At 35.9% G+C, this 25,792-nt stretch overlaps 1 long non-coding RNA gene across 5 annotated transcripts in view; it reads left to right on the top strand.

Annotated features, from left to right (window-relative positions):
• LOC128520147 (uncharacterized) overlaps positions 1 to 25,792 on the top strand; it is a 102,193-nt gene that overhangs the window by 72,428 nt on the left and 3,973 nt on the right. For 2 of the 5 annotated variants that reach the window (XR_008357914.1, XR_008357915.1), the window contains exons 5-7: positions 7,348 to 7,403; positions 12,464 to 12,521; positions 21,794 to 22,017. This is a non-coding gene — a long non-coding RNA (uncharacterized LOC128520147). Of the gene's footprint in view, positions 1 to 7,347; positions 7,404 to 12,463; positions 12,522 to 21,793; positions 22,515 to 25,792 lie in introns of all 5 variants that reach the window. The other 3 variants (XR_008357912.1, XR_008357916.1, XR_008357913.1) reach the window with 2 other exon arrangements.

Here is a 25,792-nt window from a genome sequence, read left to right as displayed (position 1 = left end):
ATTTAGTTCCAGACTTTTTCTTCCCGTCAGTAGTGGTTAACTTCACTTTATGTTTAATTAGCTACACTGTCATCATTCTCACATGATAGTGTTATTTTTCAATAGTTCATGATATACTAAATTTGTTTAATTTACTTAATATACCTCATAATGGCATTATAAGTGTAAGTGTTTGTAGTTTGTAGTTAACACAACAAACATTACATATTTATAAAACTCTTTAACAAGTAACAATAAAACATTAAAATAATAAAACACTCAATTGCAGTGTAACTATAAAACCTAAATAAATTAATGCCATCCATTCATTCATTTTAAGTACCATTTTTTCTGTGGAGGGTCACAGAGAGCCATTCGGTTTTGGGCAGCACACCAATATATAATAACATTATGTTTTAGCCAATGAGGTAATCACTCATTACAACCAGCCATAACAATTAAAAGCATTAACATTTTTTTTTCCGGCCTTAAAGCATTAACATTAAAACCACCTAGGTTTTGGGTTTGCCTAGTGCCACTGGGGCGACCCTGGCGTGTCCCCCAGCAGAGCCACTGAGTGTGGTCTGTGAGCTCTTGGACTTGTTTATCTGGGGCTTCCCATGGGCTTTAAACATTCAAGCCCCTAAGGGGGCTTGAATGTAGTAGCTGCACCAGGCTTCTCTCATGTCCTGAGCCCACCTGTACACAAAGCATGGGACGATAACATCTGTTAAAATGCATTTCTATTAAAAAATTATCTATTGTTGATTGTCGCAATTTTTTTTTAGCACTGTTTATTTCTCAGACCTTAACCTGAATTGTTTCATGCATTGAATTTTAATGAGATTAAAGGTACCCTCGCACCGCCCCCCCCTTACATATTAAGGAATAAAAGATGACATTCTAATCTAATATCTTGTCTTTTGATCTAAAATCCAAATGTATTTAAAATGTGTGCTGTCTCCCAGGATATAAAACACTAATTTCGCATTTAGAATAGATGAACTGGAGGTAGAAAATGGCGGGTGAAGGCTGTGAGTGACTTACTTTTGAAGATTGTTTCTTTTCAACCAGAGGACATAACCAAGAACACCAGCAACCAGCAAAAAAAACAAAAACAGACACAGTTCCAGTCTTTTGGGCTGAATGCCCTAGATAAAGATAAAAACCTGAATCATTTTCTACTTTAATGTGGGTTTAATTATAGTATATACAGTTCCATTGACATAAAAATTACAGGAATTAGCATGTATGGTTTTGTCAGGGATGTCCAGTATTTTTGTAATGTGCTGGTAGAGCTACAGGTTTTCAATCCTACCAGCAAGACAAAAAACCTTTGCCATACTGATGCTCTAATTTTGGACTTCTATTTTAGGTCAAGAATCCTGCAAACCCTGACGCATGGGGAAAAGGTGCAAAATTGTTAAAAGGCCCTGGTATCCATGTGTTTTGACAATAGTTCAATTATTTTTACAACTGTGTATTTTATGCCTATTGTACTGTATGTTTTTTCCTTTAATACATTCACAATTCTGAACAACTTAAAAGCAGTTATTAAGTAGGCAAGGTGTGGTTTAAGATAACATTATCAGATGTGTTTTTAAGATAGCATATTCTTAAATATGCAAAGATACTTACGTTCAGAAGGTGTACTGGAGAACAGTCATCTGTAAAGCAGAAAATGTTAAAAAAAAACTGAGAAATATTTTTCTACACCATTACTATTTTATATGTGCAATTTAGTAAGTGTCAATATTTTGTTTGTGATACGTGTCTTAAGAATGATTTTAGCAATATACTCACAATGACAGCTAATGATCTTCTGTGAAAAAAGATCAGACGTACACATAGTCATTATATCTCATCAGTTAGGAAAGTACATTGTTTGCATATTATCTATGTTCTCAATCACATCTGGATTTTATTAACAAGGACTTAATCTAGAAGGCATAAGCTACTCTGATTCATTTAACAATGTTGTGCTGTTCTGCTATAACTAAATAAAATAGTTAATGATGTGGTGGTGTGATGCACTGATACTGATCAATATTGGGCATCATTCCAATTCTGTGGTTATGTGCTCATTCTGATACTATACCCAATATGAATTTACTGCACAGTTGGACAACTGTATACTCTCGCTCCAACAAAATACCCAAGGATGCTCCTCTTCATTTTATCCTCATCTATTAGTTTGAAGTCAGTAACAGTAAAGTTATGATGCTTGCACTGCATCTCTCCCCAGTCTGTCTGTCCTGCTAATCTAGCTTAGCATTCTTTGGTCTTTGTGTCTTGCTTGCTTACCAGCCTCTCTCAGAACTGTAACTTTGTGCTTGACAAATGTGAGACTTCCAACAATACATTACATTTGACTAATGTAAATGGGCAACAACTTGAATGTGCATATGCATTCATATACAAGCCCTTGGAACTATATGCTTTACTTGGTGAATAGTAAAAAAAGCACATCAACTGCCTTTTGCAGAATATTTAAAGTTCACTACTTAATGTATTTGGACTTGCAGTGCGAGCTCAATGTCTCCCATCAGTTTTATTTGTGTAACATAATATTAGTTAGTGCCATGCTAAAGTAAATATCAGTATGTAGTGTAAATAGGTGAAAAGATTATAGGTCCCTCTACTGGAAGATTATGCCTTAAAGTACATGTAAAAAAGGAAAATAGGAAAACAAATATACAATCAACTGTTGATATAACATCAGCGTAGCTGTGATGCAGTCATAAGACTTTGATGACTAATGTCAAATGTATTTTGGATATTTACCCTCAAATACACATTTAGTGTATTTGGTATTTGTAAGTATGTGGTGTAATAACTATATGTTATGTTTTGTACTTAGCACAATAAAAAATAAACATTCAATGTTAACATCCATTAAACAATCAAAAACTGTAAAGATATACATTGAAAAGTTGACAGTGCAGCAGTTGAAATTTAATTCCCATTCTTTATAAATTATGATAAACAGGATAATATTATTTAATTATTTTAAGCAATCTTTTAAGATATCTGCAGGACTCTGCTGTCTTGCTCGATCCATCCTTGCTTTATTGCTTCGTGTATATCATGCAGATAGTTATCAATTTGTGGTATAAAACAACACTGACCCATTTAGGGTAGATGATTGGTTTCTGTATTAGATATGTGTGCAAATATCTAGCCAGTACATTGTACTCTAGGTAATCCTATCATGTTTTCCATCTATTAAGTGTTCTGTATGGGTATGTACTCTCAGTTCAGGAGAGTGAGTGATGGAACATATTCAGATAAACTCACATTTTATAAAATAGAAGCCAACAAAACTGACTACCCAGCATAAGCATGTTAAAGCAATTATTTACCTCCAGGTAGGCTTTAGCTCTACAAGGCTCTAGTTCTTTTTACATAAAAAAAACATTGCATTTACTAACAGCAGGTGTTTTTGTTCTGTTCACATTGTGCTCCGGATTTGTACTCTAAAATGAATGTTCCATGCTACAGTACTCATTTTGGCACTCTGTTCTGAAAGTACTTGTTTTCAGTCTGACAAAAAGTGCTATAAGTGCATCCCTAGATGTGCCTCAACCTCATTGTTTAATTTTAATTGTGTGATGAGGGAATGTCATTGTATAAGATATAACATTGATAAAACTTTATTACTCACCCCAGCATGTGCACTCCAGTAGGTCACATTCTCGTAGCAACTTTTAAAGTTGACATAAGCAGGACCCCGGCTCTGAACACTTGCATTGTTGAAACTCTCATAGTTGGCCTCAACAATACCCTAAAAATGTCAGTTTCAGTAAAAAATTAAAGGACTAAGATTTGTGTGATAACCCACTACCATGTAGTTGTTCATGCAATTTAATTTTAATCCACAGCATTTAATTTCTGTCCTGATAAGTTAGGTCGAAATTTACTTGCAAAACCAAACTTATTTATATTTCTTATTGCATTTTATTATTGCAATAAAATTGGGTAACACAAATAACACAGTGACTTAATGTAACAATAAATTAAATGTTGTGGTCAGTATTAAACAGAAGCTGACCCTAAAAATACTGAAATAAGAAAAACAATAAATGCTTAAGCTAGCTTTATTTACAAGGTTAAAAATTCATATAACAAATATACTGCACATTAAATATAATTCTATGCACTGCCTATAGACGGAAAAAACTTGCTCACTCTTTTGTACAACCGCCTTTAGCTTTGTTTAAGGCCCACACCGTGGTGGGAAATCATGTGTAAAAATTATTCCTCATGCTACCCAGTTTATTCACTTCCTCCAAGACAGATCCATTACAAATTAGTCTGATTTCAAAAGATTCTTAAACAGTGGCGCCGCCCCCTTAAAGTTAGGCAGAGAAGAATGCTACTTTAACATGTAATTATTTAATATAATATTTTTTTATTTTAATAATAAAGAATAAAGTCATTTAAATGAATAAAGTCATTTAGTCACAATATTCCGCTGTATTCCTTTATATTATTTATTTTCAATTAAAAATAAAATCTAAACTGTATTACGTTCATTTGTGTGCACGCGGGGCGCCGGACAAACGAGTGTCTTGTAGCATGTGATTTAAGACTGAGCTCTAATTGGATTTTTTCAAATCATCCAGCACTGTGCGCCCGAACCCTCCCACTTTAGTTCTTAGCGAATCAATATTGTTTTTAAGTATTTGGGCTCATGTGATTGGACCATTCTCAACGAGTCTTATTAACGGTCAGCAGATTCTTAGTTATTATATTGAATAGCGATTCACGTGGAAGCCAGCTAACTGAGAGAAACTTATGTAATTTCTTTGCTAAAATACCCCTTCGCAAGGCGAGCAGACGAAGAAAGAAAAAAAGAGCTTGGACCAGATCGACCTGATCTTCTAATTAAGGAGCAGTCAAGTGCTTTTCCAGCACTTCTTATGGCTATTTACAGGCGATTATTAAAAGTTTACTTTTTATTTTGTTTGCCACCCCAAAAAAAGAAATACACAATTCGACAATAAGGAGACATAATTGAGAAGATTTCGTGTATTTATGGAAATTCTACTCACATTCACTTGCCAGCTGTATTCTTGAGAGACAGGTTGTGTTTCGTTAATATAAAACCTGGTCGTACCGTTAGGATATTGCTCACCATAACAATCTTGCTCTTCTGTTCCAGCAAGAAACAGAACTGACAAGCAGATGGCTGCGCATAAAAAATTAATGAAAAGTATTATTATTATTATTATTATTATTATTATTATTTACAAGAAACATTAAGAATGGGCTGCCTTCAGTCAGGATGTGGCCCAGTAGTTAGTTGCAAGACAAACCGAATTGCAGATGTCTTAAAAATGTTTTAAATTCTTGTAATTATACTTCAGTATACAATAGTAACATCTGACAAAAAGATCTAGAAACAGAAAAGCAGCAAACCTTGTAAAAATGTATATTTGTGTCATTTTTCTTAAACTTTGGGCAAACGGCTGTACTGTAGCTATATCTGCCCTGCATACAGACCCACCATCAGTACTTACCGGTCAGCCACAAAGCGCGTGGGCACATCCCGCTCTGAATCCAAGATCTCTCACTGTGAAATGTCAGTTTGAAGACTTTTTAGACACGTTTGTCGAACAAATCCAAAACGTCCAGAGGAGATGCCTCGATAAGTTGTTCCAGCAGTTCTGAGGTACAGTAGGCAGCCGTAAGAGTAAGAATAGAGGCGGCGCTACCATTAGGCAAAGTAGGCGAGCGCTTAGAGTCCCGAACTGCCAGAGGCCCATGACTTAAGCCTAACCAAGTAGTTTTAGTCAGTACTTACGTCTCACATTTAAAAATAATAAAAAATCAATTTGCTGAAATAGCATTAGACTACCATTACGCCACGCGAATTACGTTGAAGCGTTTTAGTCCCCCCCCCAAACACACACTACAATGGTACATTCCGTGTGACGAAAGCGGGAAATTATTTACTTTGATAAGGAAAACAGACAAGTAATAGGATCTTTGGCAGGTAACGCAATTTTTCACGCCTGTGCCTAGTCACAAGTCACCTCAGGTCAACAATAATAATAATTTAATAAAAAGACTTTAGTGCCTACACTATTTACTTCAGCCATGCACGCAATAAGACTAATTATTTAAAATATTTTAATTAACATTATATATTCACTAAATCTCATTTGATGAAAGAAGACTAGGCTATTTTAAAAAAAGTAAGTAATAAAAAAAGAAAGTGAAAGAATAAATGCTAGAGAAATACAGTGCTAAAAGGGCATAAGAGAAGGAAAGACATGAAAACAACAGTTGAGGAGGAGAAAGCAAAGTAAAGGAAGAGAGAGAGATCCAAATTAAATAAAATAAATAAAGGAAAAAGAGAGAGATGCAAAGACAAAATACAAAGAAGAGGAAAGTAAATATAGTGATGAAGGATGAAGAGAAACTTCTCCTTCAGAGAAGTCTTTTAAACTTAATTTAAAAGAGTAAAATGCATTAAAAGGATTGAAAGGAGAAAAAGAAAGTAGCAGGAGAAATACATACAATTGAAAGCATTAAAGGGGAAGAGGAAGAGTAAGACAAAGTGTGTCCAAACTTTTGACTGGTAGTGTGCCTACACACACACATACATACATACATACATACTTAGTGCTGTGAAAAAGTATTTGGCACTTTCAGTTATTGCAATCAACCCATTGCAATGAGCCTTTCGTGTTGCAGTGAAGGAATTTTGGTCCACTTTTCTTTGAAGATTTGTTTTCATTAATTTGGTTAATATATAGGTTCATGTATATTTTTACTGGTATATAGGTTCATATACGATGCCTTGCAAAAGTATTCACCCCCTTGGCATTTGTTTTGCTGCAACCTTGAATTTAAATAGATTTTTTGGGGTTTTGTATACAACCACTGAAAATTACTAAATTGCTGAAGGTTTGAACGTGCAAAAATATTTTTCATGGTGACACTATAAGCTGTTATTCACTTTTCAGATGAAACTTTATTTTTAATCCTCCTTTAGTTTCTTTTTTGAGGCTTCAAAATGATTATGTTTTGTAAAACGTAAACGGCCACAGCAAAGCTACTTTATCCTTTAAGCGTTTCTGTGTATTGAAGCCTAACTGTAAACAGACAGTTTTCCTGAATTGCTGAGATTATGCCAGTCCGTCAATAGAAAGACTTCTGATAAAATACACCATATAGGGATTAAACCGGAAATGTGTCATACAACACTCTATACAGTATGTTTTATATATTTATATTATATTTAAAATAACACAAACAGTGAAGCAGGGCGTACATATTTTAATCATATTTTATATATGACCAGTCTGATGAAGTTAAATTATTACCGTAATGTTCTAATCAACAATCATCTTTTTGTAGGTCTGTCCTGACTGAAATTAGCACTGTTAAAGCCAGACGACAACAAATACCAGACTGTAAGTATTTTCTTACTTATTTTAGTATTATTAATTGTCCTGAAAATATAAATATATACATAAAAAATATGTTTGTCACATGGTCTATGATTATAGTTTCGTTAGGTGAGACCGGTGCAGTACACATTTATCCTGTACAGTGCTTCTTCCGACAAATTCATGGAGTAACAGTCTTAGATTTAACTATAGCTACTTAGACAAAAATACATTATAATTTCACTACAAGCATTCAGGAAAATTTCCACTTAATTTTCACTAATAATAATCCATATTTTTTCACGCCTGAAGTGACAGGATTTTTAAGCTTAGCGCTGGTCATATTTACCAGAATTAAAAGAAGGTGCAGTTCGTGGTTTGGGCTAGGACGCTGTCATATCGTAAAAGCAAAAAAACCTGGGGGTGGTGCTGGGTTCAGTAAGTTTCAGATCAGCATGCACATGTGTATTTACAAAATTATTCCCAACCAATTGCACATAACAGATTCCACCAACACCTCGCCAACATACGCACCATTTTTAAATAGTTTCTGAAGGAGTAGTTTCCAAAATAGGGATGGTGACTGCACTCTGTACGGAATCTGCAAGTAACAATTATTACAGCTCCTGTCCAGTCAATGAAGAGGAATATACACATTCTTCTTTTATTATGGCAACGTCCTTACGACCTCCTCACAGCCGTGCCTCGATCATTGGCGGAGCCATAAATCATTGTGTAGATGGGCCCACGAAAAATAAAGCTGGCTTCTTCTGTTATATTCCTAGAGGTTGTAGTGTTGCTCATTTAATACCGGAGTCCACTTTTAATGCGAGCGCATGTGAAAGTTGTGGCTCGTTTTCACAAACACTGCTTCTACATAGCCTACATTGGTCACATATAACTGACCACACGATCAAATGTTGGATTTATGTATAGTTTTATCATGTTACGAATATTACCCGACAGTATGCCAAATATCTCGCTTATACAGTAACCGCCATTCTGAGAAGTTTGCGGTGCATAGTCAGAAGCAGAAGACATAGTACTTAACTCAGGCGAGACAGTGGAGATAAAAACGCAGTTCTTAGTTATTTTTTATGAGTTGGACCTTTCATTTTTATTAGTTGAGGTTAGATTCGGTATTCCCCGCGTGCTATGGCTTTAGCAGTGTTTACTAATCGAAGGTGCTGGTGTACGTGGTTATAACTCCACGTATAAGCTCTTTAATGTAATCCGTAGTCTCAGTACGCCACCTTCTCAAATTCATCCAAAAAAATAATTACCTTGAACCGAACAGGTGTTATGCAAATACCGCCCTGTCACGGATTGGTACCAAATATGATACTAAAACTTACATTTATATCTTTATTATGATTAAATATTAGGCTATATTACTATTAAGGAGCAATAGTCACTTAACCATCGAAATGGTTAAAGATATTATATGCCATTAATCTAAAAATGGCATATAATATCTTATTTGGGCACATTCAGGTTTGTCATGTAATACAAATTGTTAAAACTAAATAAATATTTAAAATAAATATGTTATAATCATTTTAACATCTTTATATATGAACTATGGTGAGAGTTCAAGAACAATAAAACGAATGTCATTATAAATTAAACAATGTAAAAATATACATGTATATGAAAACGATTGCATAAAAACACATTGGTTAAAAATATCACATAGTCATTTTGTCATTACCTTAGTTCTGAGAGATCAGATCAAAATAAATGCTTCAAAAAATTATATGCCAATATTTCATTAATGTTTACTACGGCTGTCACGTGCGTAAGGCTCATTGGTTTAATTCATAACCTTTAGCAGTTGTGGCATGGAGTATCATTAACTAAATGAATTAGTAGGGACAGTCCTTCTGTACTGCTTGCTTAATTAAGATATGGTTTGTACAACAGATCTTGAATATGATTACACACAGCAATATTGCCTGGAACACATTGTGTCATTGTGGGTAAAACCCCTTGATGCCTTATTTCTTGTGGCATTTCTTGTAGCTGAAGAACACAGTCTTTGTACAGTTAAGGGGAATATATTATCTGCTTAGGTGGGGCAAAAAGCGCCTTTCAAGTGCCTTTCAATATAAAATCTAAGTATGGATATAAAATATCAGAATAAGACTAATGGTACTTGTGTATTGTTTCAGCTGCCTTATGACCACCTTTCAGATTTATAATTATTTTTTAAAATGGTACTATTATAATGTGGTGATAGTAAAAGCCAAGGATATGTGATGTACAAGCTTCAGTGATAGTACCCACAGCCGCATACTGGCTCTGTGGCACCAGACAGGTCCAGATGTGTACATGAGATTATCTAGTCTAGTATAACAGCAGATTCTTTAAGTGCTGTAAATTGCTGAGTGGGTCCTCAATAACCTATACTTGTTTGTCCAGTACATTCCATAACAGCTTGATCAGATTGGGGTCTGGAAAGTTTGGAGGCCAGATAAGCAATCTTGAACTCTTTGCCTGCTAAGCCCCATACACAACAAGCTGTAGTGAGTTCTCAGATACCTTTCTATCATAGGCTGCATTGACTTTTTCCAGCCTTTGTGCTACATAACCAGACCAGACATGGTATTTGCTTCCACAGACATAAAAAGTCATTCCACAGACTTGGGTGCCCATGATCCTGTCACTAGTTTACTGGTGTATTGATAATCAGTGTTAATGTTATAGCCGACCAGTGTATCATTCCAGTATCTTACCTGTACACCTGGTATTTCTTTTTTTTCCTTTTCCCTATCTCTTGTTTGCACCATGCCCATGCACAAAATGTTTTCACAGTGGTTCCCTGAGAACCTCTGGATGAGACTGTTTGCATTTGATAATTATCTTTAGGATCCCAGATCACTTATATGCCGAATAAAAACCACATTAGACCCAATCGGTAAGGATCATCAGATTTTTTTTTTGTGTCATGGCACACAAGCTATTAGTCATTTACTACATATTACAAAAATCAGGCTAAACCAAAATCATGCATAAAGACTGGTTTTATACTAATATAGGCTCAACATTAGCATGTTAGCAATATTAGAGCAATATAATTCTGGATATACAATAGGTAGTAATTTTTGCTTTGTGAAATGGCATCTCTAAATGTGTCCCCTGGTTGACCTTTGTAGCAGTGTCTGAGTTAGAGGAAGGCTAAAAACAATAGAATCAAAGAGCCCCGCCCACTGCTACAAAGGCCGACTAGAGGACCCATTTTGAGATCAGCTATTTTGTAGGCAACCATTTTGTGCACTCTAATGTAACAGTAAAAACCCGAGAAATAAATGTCAGCCTGCTACATATTTTTTGTGAGTTATATTGTTGCAACTAAATTTGTGTCTGTCTGTCTGTGTGTAAAAAAAAAAGTCACTCCTATGAATTGCATTCGCCTACTAGCACAAAAGATGAATTAGTAAGCAGACACAAAAAAGAAAAGCTGATTCTAGAGTTAAAAAAATAATTATGCATAATCTTGCAGGATCTTAAAAGCCACAGTCAAAGTTGAGGAAAAGCAAAGCACATTAAAATGGTCAGATTCAGATCTTTAGGGATATGTAGGGACAACAAATCCAATATCAACATGACAGGATTTATAAATTAAAGCACTGGGGAGAACACTAAATATACTAAATATACAAGAGACATCTTGCAATAATATGTGCAACAAAGAATTACTTTACTCTTTCTCTTTCTGGCTCTCATCATACCAACATTGGTCAATTAATGTTCAGGAGGATAATGAAAGGATTTCTCATTAAGCAACAGCCACGAATTTTGCATGGAAAGTTCAGAAGCGGATTCACTGGTCCATTATCCACACAACCCCAAGAATAGGGAGGGGTGCTATTTATGTTCATAAAGGTCAGAGTTAAGTTTACAAAGCTATTTCTTGGGAATTAAAGGTCCAACTTAATAAAACTCTGGTGTGCTATATACATCTGTTAAACATACATAAAGGTGTAAGTTATAAAAGATGTATAACTTACACATCAAATGGTGCTACTAAGCGTTATATTTACATTTACATTTAGGCATTTGGCAGACGCTCTTATCCAGAGCGACTTACAAAAAGTACTTTAATGTTTACATAATTGGATACATACTTACACTGGGTTAACTAGGTTAATAACTAAGTGCCATTAGTCCAACACAACTAAGAAGAGTTTTTTTTTTTTTCTCCGGGCAGGAGGTTAGTCCCAGTACTGGAGAAACAGATGAGTCTTGAGTCGTCGTTTAAAGATAGTCAAAGTCTCTGATGTACGGACATCTAGAGGAAGTTCATTCCACCACCTAGGTGCCAGAACAGAAAAGAGCCTGGATGAATGCCGCCCTCGATCCCTGAGAGATGGTGGGATGAGGCGAGCAGTGCTGGAGAATCGGAGGGAACGTGGTGCAGTGCGTGGTGTAATTAGCGCAGAGAGGTAAGTGGGTGCTGGGCCATTTTTAGCTTTGTAGGCAAGCATCAGTGTTTTGAATTTGATGCGGGCAGCTACAGGAAGCCAGTGCAGGGAGCGGAGGAGTGGGGTGGTGTGGGAGAACTTAGGGAGGTTAAAAACGAGACGTGCTGCTGCATTCTGGATCAGTTGCAGAGGACGAATCGTGGACAGAGGCAGGCCTGCCAGGAGTGAGTTGCAGTAGTCCAGTCTTGAAATAACAAGGGACTGAACAAGCACCTGGGTAGCCTGTGAAGAAAGAAATGGGCGAATTCTTCTGATATTGTAAAGAAGAAACCGACAAGAGCGAGTAAGGTTAGCGATGTGTGGGAAAAATGACAAATGATTGTCCACGGTTACCCCAAGATTGCGGGCGGTGGCTGAAGGAGTGATTTGGTTGTTGTCCATGGATATCACAAAGTCTTGACCTGGAGATGAGTCCCAAGGGATAAACAACAGTTTATCCCTTCAGCGATAAATCATTTAGCGTTATATCATATCTGAATATACAAAATACTATAATACACATTGGTTTCTTAGTAATAATTATTACAAAATATTTAACATGGTTCGTTTACAATACAAAAATTATGCAACTAAATTGTGTGATCAATTTTGTCATTCCAGGGCACAACACACAACAAGCTGCTAGACACAGGCCGCTGAAACTGGGACACTTCATCCTGTAAGTGTTTCCTTTGAAGCATACTGTGTATGTTTTAAACAATCATGTTTGTCTTTCCTGCTTTTGCAAAAAGTAATCTACACCATCCTCGCTGTTTCGCACCAGCTGATGAATAACCATCAATTCTTGATCAGAAAGAATGTCATTTTTGGAATTAAACACAGACTGATATATAGAAAGAAAACCATCTATAGATGGATGGATTTTCAGAAGTCTAGGAAAATTCCATTTTCAACCCATTGCTTATAATTTATATGACAAATAAAAAAAAATAGTATTAAGGAAATCCATGCAATATAATCCATGTTAATTTAAAAATAGTGCTATTATGCACTTGGTCATATCAAGTCAGTTATTAAGTCACAAAGATCTGTTTCGCATATACAGTAGTAGTTATAGGTGAAATGTTTCAAATTCTCAATGTTGATTTTTTATGAGGATTGAAAAAGTTTTTAATTCTAAACATTAATCGAAAGCATGTTAAGGGACACTCTAAAAACTTGGCATTCCATTAGAAAAACAGCATTTTTCGTTATATCCATGCTTCTGTTCTTTTAATCCGCAAAGTTCTTTTTGGGACGTCCTGGTGTCAAAATGGAACTCTTTTACATCTCCTTTCTAAAAATAAACATAATAACAAACTTGCAAACAATATCTCACGGGCAATATTTCAGTAAGCGAAAATAATACAGTAATAAACCTTGTATCAAAATGGAGCTTTTTTGGTCAGCTTTTGATGTAATGCGTCACAAATGGTGTTTAGGCTTCTGAGTTACAATGCACTTTTTACAAAAATTTTGAATACGCACAATAGATAATAATATTTTTATTTTTACTAGGTGGATGAAAAGTAACTAGGCATTAAAAATTTGTATTAAAGTCCATATGTCTAATAAAAAAATGTATGAAAATGTTCTTGTACTCTGTTACATTGGAAAATGAAAGCAAATCTTTAAAATTCAATGTAGGCGCCGGTGGCGTCAAGTTTCCTCAAACGTCTGGGGATGGAATGCTAAAGGTCTTCTAAAGGAAGTAATTTAGGATTGGTGAGAACGTGGAGGCATTACATTCACATGTACAATTCAATTTCAATAAATGTGTATTAGAAATATACTCTTCATTAGTAATGAATAAAGATAATGCGTTATTTCTCCGTCCCTGATTCTCAAAAATGACGCCGATTTAAATGAGCTGAAGAGCGACCGTTGTGGTTTGTTCCTTCCTGTGGTGTTTTCCAACATGCGTTGACAAAAAGAAGCAATACAACACCATTTCATTCATTTTAATTAACTGAGCTGAGTAAATTTAAAGAATTTACCTTTTCTTATTCTGTCAACACAACTCTTTTAATTTTAATGCACAAATGAAATTAAATTAATTAATTTAAACATAATTACAATTACCCTGACAAGTGGAAAAGAATACAGGCAGTACATACTTACATAAAGATCTTATGCTATTTATAACTATGTACAGTCACAAACGTCACATGCAGGAAACAATTTCAGTTTCTAGAATTAAAAGTAGTTTGGATACAATTTTCTAAATAAAAATAAAAACCTGTTCTTTAGTGTTGTGGCAAGTATAGATTACATTTCACTTGGATAGGAGATCATCAAAAATAATCATCCCTGTTTAATTAGCTACATAACTCAAGCCACAAAAATACACAATGATGTGCTAAAAAATTATTATGCAGACAAAACAATAAGTTAAATAGTTCAATAATAGCTATAATAGTTAATTGTTTATAGTGAAGTTAAAAATTGTTAGGTGTAATGAAAGGCCTGCATCTTAATTAACCTGGATTGCACTTTTTTTTATTAATGTTTTATATTTTAATAACAATGTATTGACTCACTTCATAGTGTAAATCAAACTCCATTCATTCATTTTATTTAATGGTTACACTTTCCTTTTTTGGTAAACTCCACAGCTCTCTCTCTCTCTTTCTTAGACACATGGTGAAAAAAACATATTGGATGTTATGAATTAACACATGACTTCCTCTGTTCCTAACATGCATCTGGAAAGAACCTTGCTTTTTTTTCTATAGCAAAAGATTTCAAGCTTCATACCATTAATTGGGCCAGGGGTAGCTCAGTGGTTAAGGCATTGGACTACGGCTCGGAAGATCCCAGGTTCAAACCCCACAACCAACAAGTTGCCACTGTTGGGCCCTTGAGCAAGGCCCTTAACCCTCAACTGCTCAGATGTGTAATAAGATAAAAATGTAAGTCGCTCTGGATAAGAGCGTCTACTAAATGTAAATGTAATCTGTTTTACATTTCACACTGTTGTTTTACATTTCACATTATTTTCGGTGTTGTAGCTTTTATACTTACAGTAAATGGAAGTAAATTAATTTGACCTTATTTTTAAATGTAATGAAAACAAAGTGTAACTGTCCAACTGTTTTGTATATAGTAAGTGTCTATTGAAGTAGGATCAGAGTTTAGAGCAATTTGATAATTAACTGGCCCCAATTTTTTTAGAACCTTGCCTGGGCCTTTCCACCTAGGGTATAGTTAGCCATATACCCATCGTCAGCTCTGGATAAGGTGTGAGATCGCACCCAAACTATGTTCCCAACCGAGAACTCGATCTTCTTTCTCCATTGATCATAGTACTTTTTTTGTCTGGCTTGTGATCTCTCCACATCGGCCCTTACCAGATCAAACAATTGAAACTGCCGGTCTACAGATGGCGCCTGAACAGGGACAATCCCCAAATTAGCAGAGCTGAAAAAGTGTTCCGGGTGAATCTTTAATCTTTAAAAGGTTATACCTAGCCTTTGTTAAAAACCCATAAAAATTTCCATTTCCAAACATTTCCACTCATTCGAACCATTTGCGAGAAGTCTTTACCTGTTTACATGATGCTGGACTCTCTCTTAACTTAAAAAAGTGCAACTTCATCCAATCCTCTTTGACATAGGACACATCGTATCTGCTGAAGGCGTTAAAACTTACCCTGAAAAGGTAAATGCTGTGGAAAATTTTCGTTCCAACTTCAGTTATCTCGTAAGAACCGTCATAAAGCACAGAACACTAAGAGTGTGGCTTTAGTTAATGTACCACCGCAGCCAGCTGAAAGTTCAATTTCGCTTTCGACTTTGGATGCTGCTTTTAACCCATTTATCTTGGATGGTATGGTTTTGCTTTCGGACACAGATTCTGAGCCTAAGCCTCTTCGTATTCTGAGAGACACCGGCGCCGCACAGTCGTGTATTTTGGAAGGTGTCTTGCCTGGTGTCTGACCAGTCTAGTTGTCGCAGATGTTTTAGTTCAGGGTATTGAACTTGGTGTGGTAAAAGCTCCATTACATATGATTTATCTTAACTGTGATATTGTGTCTGGCTTTGTTAAGGTCGCAGTTCGTCCTCAGTTGCCAATTGAAGGAGTTTCTCTCATTTTGGGTAACGATTTAGCTGGTGGTAAGTTTTTTCACTTGCCTGTTGTCACGGATGCTCCTGAGCTGAATGAAAGTGACGCGCTGTCACATGAGTTCCCCTCGGTTTTTAGTAGGGTGAATAGTGGTAAAGTGGAACACTTTCTGAAAATGGTTGTTAAATATGATGTGCCACACCCCGGAAGTGATGTCATAGCCACAGATTTTTTTTTTTATCACATACTTGCTAATGATGAACTCATTGTTGATTTTTAGTAATAAAAACATATCCATGCAAAGATTATATTAAGAATTTATTATATTAATAAATTATTAAGCTCAACTGTCCCACTTTACCCATTGTCCCACTTTACCACTATTCACCCTACCTGTGTGGTGACACGCTCTCAGGCTCGTAAAATGAAGGATGCTGACGACATTTCAGATTCCTTTATGTGTAATGATAATCCGGTGTTTGAAGATGAGAATTTGTCTTATAATCCTCATGTTTCACCAGAGGATAAGATCTATTCCATACAAGATGATGTCGCACCTTGGGTGTTGGGCGAGAGCAGTTCGTTGCCGCTCAGAAATCTGATGCGTCTCTCTCTCTCGTTGTATTGCTGCAGCTGTAGATAGTGCTAAGTTACCTCAACACTCAATGGCATACTTCTTTGATGATGATGATGTTTTAATGCGAAAATGGTCACCCTCTGATATTAAGCATGAGTCAAGGGCTGTTTTACAGGTTGTGGTTCCAAAACCATATAGAACACAAGTTTTGCTTATTGCCCATGATCTTGCTGGTCACCTGGGTGTAAGGAAGACCTACCTCCGTGTTTTAAAACATTTCTTTTGGCCTGCCATTAAGTCTGATGTTGCTAAGTACTGTCGATCCTGTCATGTTTGTCAAGCACAGAAACAGAGTTCTGCGCCGCAGCAACCTCGGTTCCGACCCGGGTCACGGCACCAGGAGTGAAAAGAAAAAAGGGGGTGAGACCAAAAGTGCGTTTGCTTAGTGTTTATTTTACAAAAAGGTAAATAAGCAAATCCCCAAAAGGTGGCTGTGAGCTTCAGAAGCCGACAAGGCCATAACAATAAACAAAATTCCCTCTACCTAGTACCAAAAGTGACAACTTGCCTGCACCAAAAATAAAGAAACAGAAATACAAGACTCTTCCCTTACTCCCTAACTAACCACAAACCAAGAAGAAACAAGGGGCAAACAAAATGGCGTCGACTCCTTACTAAGCCACTCAAAAAAAGAGTTAAATACAAATATATACAAAAATATTTACAAACCAAACAAACAAAACAGTGGGCAAACACAAAAGCGTAGTCAACACAAGCAAAAGGGTCATTCACGGAATAGGCGAACAAAACCAAGCAACCATCAAAAGGGTAAAGTCTAAGAGTAGTCGGAACGTAACAAAGGGGTCATACACAGAATAACAATCATGATTAAGTATAGGATAAACAGTAAGCAAAAACAAGGTCTGTAGCATGGTACTTGTAGCAGGTAGGCCTCTGGGTTGCCTGGCGGACCAATCATCTGGGAGGAGGCGGGACCAACAAAGGACATGCAGAGCAACAGCCAATAGATTTCTGGCAATGGCAGAAGTGGGCGGAACCTGCAAAGACAAGGAAGACACAAGCCCAATCCCCCCCACCAGCAGAGACATAGCAGAGATAAAGCAAGCATCACTAGACACACAAAACAAACAAATGCAATATTGTAACAATGATATATCTCTTTTTTGTGGTTTTAAAATCAAATAAATTAAACACTATTACAAATTGATAGAGAATATCTTGTGTATTTGTGTTTTCTTTGAGTCACAATGTGAAAAATGTCAAGGGTCACAATATTAAGCGTAATTTTTTTTTGATTATTTACATTTTTGTCACAATGAATAAATTATCTTGCACTTGGGTTATTAATGTATGCAACTAAATATAAGGTATACCTTGGTTTAGTTTTATAAAAAAAATATACCAAACTCATGCATTGTTTGTGTTTTTATAGCAAGACAGTGAAGCAAGTTGAAACTAGGAAAAAAGTGTTTAGCTTTGTTGCACAAAAAACATTTTTAACTTAAAAGACTGTTGAAGATCATGAGAAACTTTAATAAAAAGGTTAGTTTAAGTTCCACAGCCATAAAACTCAAAGAATGTTACTATTAATTAATTTATATAATATTTCCTGGACAGAAAAGAGACAGCTTATAGCAATAGTTTTTAATTTTGATGGCTGGGTGGCTCCATATGTCACAAGGATATTATGTATTATGGTCTGTTAGTTGCTGAGGATGCCATAAGCAGGGTTGAAACAGGCAGATGATCGAATGAGGGAGGGGAACAAGGAGAAATCCTAAAAAAAGAAAAAGAAAAATATGTACAGTTTCACGGTGGTGTAGTGGTTAAGGACATCCTGAATAAAATTTCTACTCAAACAAAAAAGATAAAATTTCTTGAACAGAATAATTACACCAGGCAAACTTTCCCACTCAAAATCTTGCCCAATGCACAAACTCTCATTATTATGTAAACATATTATCTGAAAAAAATGTATTTATGAAAGATGGTTATTTAGGTTATTTAGTGGTTAGCACTGCCGCCTTGCACCTCCAGGGTCTAGGTTCAATTCCCGGCCAGGCTCGATTCCCGTCTTTATGTGCATGGAGTTTGCATGTTCTCCCCGTGCTTGGTGGGTTTCCTCTCGGTACTCCGGTTTCCTCCCACAGTCCAAAGATATGCATGTTAGGCTAATTGGCGTTCCCAAATTGCCTGTAGCGAGTGACTGGGTGTGTGAGTGTGTGTATGTGTGTGTGCTCGGCGATGGATTGGCACCCTGTCCAGGGAGTACCCTGCATTGTGCCCTAATTCTTCTGGGATAGGCTCCAGGCACCCCTTGACCCTGAATACAGGATAAAGCGGTATAGAAGATAAATGACTGAGTGGAAAATATGTTTAATGAAAAGACATAGCAACAAGGAGCATTGACATCAAGTAAGGTCAAGCTTCTGGAGAACAACAAAGAAGACTATAGATGATATAATAATATAACACAAGAAACATAATATGCAATAAAGCACATTTTAAAGAGTATTTCTTACCATTGCCTCTTACCTCATCCTCTTTTTCCTGTAAATCATGAACAATGTAAATGTATGAGCATCACTGTTCACAATTCATTCACTGTTAGTATTGTAAAGTATTGATATGAATAATAAACTGCCTGGCTAAAATAGTCACACACCTTAATATTTAGTTTGACTGCCTTTGATTATTACTTGCAAGGGTGTGGCCATAAACATATTTTTTACACTTTGCATTATGAAATATACCCATGCCATCAGGGAGAAAAAAGTGCATAGATGTGATAACCTGGTCATTCAGTACCTTCAGGTTATCAGATTAACTTATTCTATTGCCACATAAACTTGCTGAACCTAGACCTGACCAACTGGAGCAACCCCAGATAATAACACTGTCTCCAGAGGATTGTACATTCGCCACTATGCATGACTGGTGCACCACATTGCTCTAGAATAGTGTCTATCTAAACTTATCAGGCCACATGACCTTTTTCCATTGCTCCAAAGATCAATCTTTATACTCCCTAGCAACTCAAATACCCTCACTAACAACATGTTTTCTTATAGCCTCTAAAAGTAACTTGTTTTGGGAAGTGTACACCCATTTACTTAAAAATACCAATATGGTATACTTACTGTACATTACTGCAAGTGCAGATATCACCACCAGGCTTAGGGACACAGGTATAAATACAAACACCCAATTTCGGTGGTGGGCTAAAAAGACATGCAAAATGATCAGAGAGGATTTTATTGAGGATTATAAGAAATCCAATATTTCAGATTTAAAAAAGTGATATACTGTATTTTGTAGTGTAATAAGTGTCATAGAACCTCCATGCCAAGTTAATAAAGCCTATAGAGACACAACTGTCTATTGTTATCCAGAAGGAAAAAAACCCACAAAATTCCCAAGTACAAAAAGGATTGGATGATTCTTATATTCTACTCACATTCTCCATCACTGATCCATTCAGGGTTTTTAGTATTGGTTTGGTTAACAACTGCAGAAAGTAAAAAATTAAATAAAAAATTAAATAGTGTAAGACAACATTTAGTAAAAATGAAAAGCAAATTTCACCTTTTGAGTTGTCATACTCATCAGAAAAGAAGTATAAAAAGAATAAATTAGTACTTACTCATGTAGCAAGTAAGAAACACATCCTAAAAACGAAAAACCATGGAAGCTGTTTTATCAGTTAAACTTTTGAATTAAAATGCATTTCACATCAAGCCCATCTAATTAGTTATGAATTAACGTAATCATACTATTACAGATGCTACCTTTGGGGTGATGCAGTGTACTTTCACGAGAATTTCAGGCCTGGTACATTGGACTGCTAGATTTAGAGATGGATTAACTTTATCAATTTTAATATCATCCTGAAGGTGAAAAAATAAATAGATAATGTAAACTGTACAGATAAATACTACAGTACTTAGTAGGCTGTAGTATGATAACTCAATTGATTTATAACTTTCAGTTTATGTAAATAAAAAGGTGATATTTTTCATTTACCTTGTCCCTTAAACTCCAATAACAGTCGTTATACTTTTTATAAAATTCAGCAGTGTTCAATGTCGCGTTGCCCGTGCTGTCACAGGTGGCGTTTCTCTTGAAAGAGCAGTCTAAAATCAGAACGATTTGAAACTCAAGAGCAAGTGTAATTATGTGTGGATTTTTATATAAATGAGCAGCGGCGATATTGTCCATCTTTTAAGTGCATAAAAGCATAAACTGATGAGGGCAATAAGCAGCAATAAAGGCTGAATTGGTTTACTAAATGCGGGCAATGCGGCAGGATCATTTGTTAAAGCAGCACACCTTATTACGACTCGTTACTGAAGTAAAACCTGTGCCAAGGCTGTGTGCGGATCGGATGATCCGCTGTGCCGCCCCCTTTCCGGGTGCAGCCGAAAGACCAAGACCAACTGAAGACAATGGAACTTATTTCAATTCATTCAATTCACTCATTACTGTGCATGAGTACGGGTCAGGGTTTCTATTATTATTTGGGATTTAATATTTCGCGTGTAAATTTAGGCTGCGAAAAACAAACGTTATCTCCGAAAAAGAAATAACGGCACTTACGTGTACTTGCATGACATTCCACAAACAGAGTGAGAAACACAGGAAGCAGAAAGGAGAAAAAAGGATGACGATCGGTTCTCATATTTAGCAAGATTTAATGTAATCGTCCAAAGTTGCAAGTATTAATGAGCTGATGGTCCGCGTCGAGCAGCAAAAAGTGAAACACAGAACAGAAACAAATGGACAACCGGTGTTCCGGAAAATTCAGGGCTCCTATGGCTCGCAGTGCGCGCGCGCGCGCGCCGATTCAAATCATGACGTCACTCGCTACCTAAAGCTGAGAGGGCGAACGAGAATTTTACCAGTTTTCTCACATCGCGACTACTTTTATTACAAGTACATAAGCTGTGTGACGGTAGATGTGATACTGATTTATTCTAAATATATTTAAGGTTATACTTTGTAATTTAGCATGTAATTCAAGGGTAGAGTTCCTACTCGTGATAACCACGATACTCTTTTTTTTTTTATTTTTGTATAGATATCTATGATAAAAACATTGGCACAGCACATATTATAATAGCATTTTTACATTAAATAATGTATCTGAATTGGTACTTTTTCTTTAATTTCACAAAGTATGGAAACTTAAACTTTATTACAAATGTTAACTATGTGAATTGATTTCCAGGAGTCTCTTGTTTAAAATACAGTGTTTTTAAAAACATCATCTCACTGTATTACCTTTGCAGGCACGAAGGCAGGAGGAAACGGATTTTCAGATGAACAGGAAAATATGTTTTCCATACTTCAATTTAAAATACAATGTTTAAAACAAACAAACAAACAAACAAAAAAACATTCTGATAACTATTTTATCTTTTCTACAGGCACACATATCACTTGGTCAGTTTCAGACATCCCGGATACTTCCACAGCCAGTAGGGAGGGGGAAACGGATTTTCCTGATGCCCAGGTAAATAAGTTTCCCATACTTCAATTGAAAGACAGTGTTTTTAAAACCATTCTGTGGATTTTACCTGTGCCTCATGTGCACATGTCTCTGAGGCAATTTCAGACATCCCTGATACTTCCACAGCTAGTAGGAAGAGGGAAACCGATTTTCCTGATCATCAATAGTGAGTTGCTTAGTAAATTATGGACCCCGCATGTGTTTGGAAAAAAATATTCTTGCCCTTCATTTACTCCATTTAAAAATCTTAGCTTGAACATGCCAGTTAGATTCTCTCCCTAATAAAGTCAGACAAAATGGAAAGCAGCATGGAGTGAAATCTTCTTCGGCTTGCTGCTTAGTATTGTTTTTGCCCTGACTATATGATAACATAAATGCTTTTTTAAATTCTAGGAAATCTACCGTTAAATTTTGTTTTACAGTCATATTCATATGGAACATCCTATTAAATGATGGTTTGTCTTACTTGTCACCGTGCGTCTGAGCCATTATCTTCAACGGTAATTGTTTACCTCTTTACTTATTTTACACTTGTTGAAATGATTGAACATGCTATTGATTAAAAACAACTAATAGGCATTCAGTCAATTGTTATAGATTATACAGGTTGATACTTGTTTGTTTAATAATCTTGGGATTATTTTTGTAATTATATGATTTATGCACGTGGAGAGTGGCTAGCTTGGTGGTGCTTAAAATCAGGGGCGGACTGGGATCAAAATGTGGCCCTGGACTTTATAGCCCACAGCAGCCCACCACATCCCACATCATAATACATTTGGCTCATTAATGTGGAGATTAAATTAAGACCACTTACTAGTATAAAATATAACTCAATACAGAAATAAATGCTATTTAAACATATTATTTAAAGTATCAGTGAACATATATTTGGTCATATTTCTAAAACAAAGAAACAAAGGAAAACATATAAACATAGAAAATAAACACAACTCATCTTGATGCAGTGTAAGATATAGCACTCACCAGTTTAAGCTAAATGTGCAGCAGGGTCAGTGGTGATGAACCAGTGACTGATGATGATGACCAACACCTCTCCCCTTCTCTACCCGAGCCGAGTGAAAAGAATGGCAATCAAACTGAACAGTTAAGATGGAATAAAATCGGTAGCAGCATTAGCTTGTGCTAGTAATTATTATGGTAGTCAACATTAATTCAAAATTAATGTTTCTCATCATTTTTTGTTATTAATACTGACTACCATAATAATTAAAATGAGTAACTAGTTTACTAGAAGGAGAGAGGTGTTGGTCATCAGCAGCAGGCACTGCTTTACTGACCCTGCCTTTTGTCCAGCCTCGGTATCCCTGCCGTAATGCTAGAGCTGTCAAAACCTGCTCAAAGAGAGCTGGTACACCAGATCGCAACAGTTAGGTTCTTGTAATATGACAATTTTCTAATGCATAGCTCATTATTAATCGGACTAATATTAGGTGGTAATGACCACTTCAGTGAAACAATACAAATTATGTGGTGCATACACGGTGGTGATCATTTAAATGACAAGTTTTGCACTTCTTAAAACAAAAATCCCAAGGAGCTCAGCGGGGATATTAACGCTAAAATATGTATTGTTGTCAAATTCCGCTGGGTTCTTAAAAAGCCGTAATATGACACCCAAAGTAATGAGTTTTTCTCTTTCAGTAATGTTTATATGTAAAGAAAGTAAACAGTTATTCAAATTGAATAGGCATTTTTAGTCGAATTAAACTGGCATGGTTAAATGGCTGTGAATCTCGTTAAGTTCAATTTAGTCCATTTTCAATCTAAAAACTTTTTAAGGTTCCAAAATAAAAAGAAAAAATTCTTGTTATAACCTCAGTATCAGTCTGGTCTTTCATGGGTCACCATGCAAATTTATTACATGTATTTCCTGCCTTAATATTTTAGTGTATCATTTTGGCATGAATCTGGTTCGAATGAAGATCATGCTAACTAGGCCCGGATGTCAAGACAAAATATTTAAACGGTTGGAAAAAAAAAAAAAACAATTTATAAAAAAATAAAATAAAGTACTTGTTCGTTTTATTTAAAACGTTATAATGCTAAATTGTCTGTTGGCCTAAATAGACATACCCCGCCCCTCTTCTTTCTCTCTCTCTTTATACGCACAAACACACACACACACACACAGGAGGAACTCAGAAGGGGAATTCGCAATTGCTCTTTAATTTCACACAGTTATATCTTCTGCTTTGCCGCACTCATACAAAATACGCAACAAAATCCCCCAGTGTTAAAGAACAAAAAAACGAAAAGCCACAAAAAAACTGTTTAATTCAAACTTTGTGTAGAGACATGCTATCAGTGGGGCTGATGTGACAATATATTTCTTTGCTTAGTCCAATATAAGAATTAAAATCAACAGTCAGACGATGATTACAATTAACAGTAATGATTTAATCTCCTCCTCAAAATCACCAGTTTCACAGATAAAGTAAATGAACAAATTTCCATTGTATAATACGCCATGCATGCTTAAGAGAGTATCAAATACAATAATCAACATCAAAGGGTATGATCAGCTGGATCACCTTTCAAGCAAAGTTGCATCTCAAAGTGGTTCACACAAAGAAAAACCGTTTTAAAAATGCAATTAAACACAACAGTCTAAAACGGGTATATTAATAAGCATCTCACCGAATTTGGTGGAAACTGCTCTTCGCTCGTTAAGTTCGCCATCATTACTCTGATTGACGGCGCCTCAAAAGAAAAAAAACTTAAATCTCGCGGTATTTTCTGCTGCTTGGGGCAGAATTTCCAGCGCCCCAAGACCATAAAATTCTGAGAAACTGATTGGCCGCATATTTATTAATTTACCCTAGCAACAGTACATGACGGGCTATTTGGCTGCACTCAGGGGCGCTTTTTCTCAGCGCCCCATGACAGAAACGCCCCATGACAGAAAGTCTGTCTGTGGAAATTCACTGTTGAATGAATGTCACTAGGTGGGAAATGTTGTATATGTTATTCATATCGCATGTAGGCACATACTGGTGGGTAAATACACACACACACATAGCATGATGCTATGTGTGTGTGTGTGTATATGTGTGTGTGTATTTGGGGTCGATGGGGTGTGTTAGCGGAAAGGATTGATTGTAGTTTCTGAAAATTGCAAACAGAATTCTGCGAAGTGCATGAGCTAAAGGGGGTTTTGGGTATGACTGTGTTTCTGCAGGCATTTTGTTCCACAGTGTTGCAGATACAAATAAGTAAATATACTAAGTATACGTAATATACCATATATTAAATATTCCAGACCAAGCTGCATAAAATATACAGTTAATGATCATCTTATTTGATAAAATCTGTTTTAAGGAGACTCATTTCACGTTGCAGATTGTAGCTTCGATTATAATGTAGCCTTTAAACCAAGAAAGGACATGTCTTTCTGTGTTTTTAACTGTTCATCTTAGACTGCTCATTAAAGCAAGAAAGCCATATGTAGTGAATTACAGTAGTTGTTACTGATGACAATTTTCCTTTTACATTTTGGGTAAAGTGTTTACCAATTTACCATAACCCTTGAGTAAAATATTAGGCTATTTCTAAAGATTTCATACATAAAGAGAAATAATTAGGAAAGCCACAGTGCAGTTACAGTATGTGTAGCATCATGGTCCTGGGTAATTTTTTACCCTTTAAGGTACATTGTTCTAACATCAAAGGTACAGTAAACATAACTAACAGATTACTACCTTTCTATTACATGTGCAGATAGCATACTCTGTGCACAAAATATTAATTTCCACAT

This window comes from Clarias gariepinus, chromosome 4, assembly GCF_024256425.1.
Source record: "Clarias gariepinus isolate MV-2021 ecotype Netherlands chromosome 4, CGAR_prim_01v2, whole genome shotgun sequence".
Taxonomy (NCBI): domain Eukaryota; kingdom Metazoa; phylum Chordata; class Actinopteri; order Siluriformes; family Clariidae; genus Clarias; species Clarias gariepinus.
The sequence above is the reverse complement of the archived record's forward strand: the minus strand, read 5'-3'. Positions and strand labels throughout refer to the sequence as shown.